Consider the following 2,500-nt stretch of genomic DNA (forward strand, 5'->3'; position numbering starts at 1 on the left):
AGGGAGAAGGTGGAAATTGTTCCCGGGTGATAGGTGTGGAATTTTTAGGAGGGCAAAAGATGAACAGAACAACAAAATGCATTGGGTCATATGTAGAGGTGGGAGGATGGTTAGAGGGAAGAGAAGGGGGGGAAAGGATGTGTTCATGTACCGTCTAAACACGTCAAGAAGAAGAAGAAGAAGAAGAAGAAGAAGAAGAAGAAGAATAGAGAGAGGAAACGAAAGGACAGCAGAGGAGAGAGAGAGATGAAGAGAACAGGAAAGAGGACAAGGAGACGAACACGGCAACTGACACAGTTTAAGGAGGGCCAAGAAGAGAAGTGGAGGAGGTGGAGGAGGTACGGGAGGAGGAGGAGGAGGGGGGGACGGACGAGAGGAGGAGGGGGGGGAGGAGGGGGGGGGGGACGAGGGTCAGAGGAGTCGACAGAAACGGCAGAACCGCGGAGGGCTGTGAAGGAGGGAGTGAGGCAGGGTTAAAAAAGAAAAGGAACACGAGAAAAGAGCAATCAGGTCATGCAGGAGAGGGTCTCAGTACACAGTACGGTGCGCATTCCACCCGGCACGTTCCCTTGGTTAGTTATGTTAATGAGGCGTCATTAAGAATGCATTAGTAGGTCACGCAGACAGAGGAGCAGAAAAGGGGTCAGGAGAGAGAGAGAGAGAGGGAGAGAGAGAGAGAGAAAAAACTCTGAAGTATAAAACCATTAACGAGACCAGAGATCCACTCACAGTGTACAGAATGTTTTGCTTCACAGCAGGGGGGGGGCGGGGGGCAGGGGGGGGGGCAGGGGGGGGCAGGGCAGGGGGGGGGCTGGCGGAGGCAGCGATGGGCGGAGGGGCTCATTGTCATGCATGGAACGGAATGAGGAAAGGTATTTTATACCGTACCGGGGAGTTGGATCCATCCCATGCATTACAATGAGGCCCGTCCTCTGATTTCTACCTCCGCCGGCCTCTCTCCTCGGCTTCAAAGCAGCACTGTACCTCCTGAACGATACCTACAGTAAGCTGGCGTGCATGGAAACCTGTCTCGTAGGGTAAGGAGGTGACACTTTTGAGTGACATCTGCACCTCAAAGCGTACTTACAGATGACAAATACAGAAGTGAAGTCATCTTCCCCCCACCACCGCCCCGCCCCTGCTCCCCCCTCACACACGCACGCACACTTTTCTCCTCAACTCCTATTCTTCAAAGGGGAGAATCCGCCAAAATGAGACTTGGAAAGTGGCGATATAGAGTCGCGGGGAAAGCCAAGCCACGGCTTTTAAGTCCTAAATTGACTTTCTGAGAGGAAAGTGGGATTTACGGGGAACGAGGGGTTAAAAATAGAGACGGGTGCTCTCAGGAATAAAACGCTCAATTTGAGAGGCAGGATTTGTGTCACAAATGTAATTATGGCTGTCCGACTGCAGCCTGATAGAATTAAGCTGCTTGCTTGTGCCGCACCCAGTGCTGGGCTCTGAGGGTATGTGTGTGTGCGCGTGCGTGCGTGTGCGTCTGTCTGTGTGTGTTACCTCGTGTGTGTGAGAGAGAGGTGTGTGTGTATGTGTTTTTGTGTGTGAGATGTGTGTGTGTGTGTGTGTTACCTCGTGTGTGTGAGAGAGAGGTGTGTGTATGTGTTTTTGTGTGTGAGATGTGTGTGTGTGTGTGTGTTACCTCATTGCATTTGAAGACTATGTGGTGTGTGTGTGTGCATGTACTTGTGTGTGATGTGTGTGTTTAGTCGCGCCCCGTGCCTGCGAGCGAACGTGGTGCGGGCGTGTTGGGGTGGATGCAGGTGTCTGAGGGTGGGTGTCGGTGAGGGAGGGAGGGTGAGGGTAAGAGGGTGAAGGAGGGTGAGGGAGGGTGCAGGAGGGTGAGGGAGGGTGAGGGGGGTGAGGGAGGGTGAGGGGGGGTAAGGGAGGGAGGGTGAGGGAGGGTGAGGGGGGGTAAGGGAGGGAGGGTGAGGGAGGGTGAGGGGGGGTGAGGGAGGGTGAGGGGGGTAAGGGAGGGAGGGTGAGGGAGGGTGAGGGTGGGTGAGGGAGGGTGAGGGGGGTAAGGGAGGGAGGGTGAGGGGGGGGGGGGGGGTGATGGGGGGTGAGGGTGGGTGAGGGAGGGTAAGGGAGGGGTGAGGGTGGAGGTAAATGAGTAATGAGCAGCCTGCGGGGGGGACTATCATCAGCTATCATCCCCAAACCTAAAAACCGTTCAAGGGTGAAATCAGCATTTATCTCAGATGGCTGCCTGCCGCGGACCAGATGCTCACGTGGATCTGTTCACTTGTCATCTAGGGTCTGGTCGACCCCTACCTACCGCCCTGCTGCAGCCTACCTGGCAACCCGACCGTCCCCACCTCCGCTGGTAGGCCTGCTGCAGCCTACCTGGCAACCCCACGCGGACAAGTGCAGGTCAGGGTGAGGACAGGGCAGCGCTGGTCAATTACTGTACCGTCTCACACACACACACAGACAGACAGACACACACACATACACACATACACCACACCACCCCCCCTTACAC

At 55.4% G+C, this 2,500-nt stretch overlaps 1 protein-coding gene across 1 annotated transcript in view; it reads right to left on the reverse strand.

Moving 5' to 3' along the window:
• LOC308175393 (uncharacterized protein) overlaps nt 1-2,500 on the reverse strand; it is a gene marked incomplete at its 3' end in the record, with an annotated part of 17,114 nt that overhangs the window by 3,894 nt on the left and 10,720 nt on the right. The window lies entirely within an intron of this gene.

The sequence above is a fragment of the Nansenia antarctica genome, assembly GCF_963989245.1.
Source record: "Nansenia antarctica genome assembly, contig: SCAFFOLD_461, whole genome shotgun sequence".
Taxonomy (NCBI): domain Eukaryota; kingdom Metazoa; phylum Chordata; class Actinopteri; order Argentiniformes; family Microstomatidae; genus Nansenia; species Nansenia antarctica.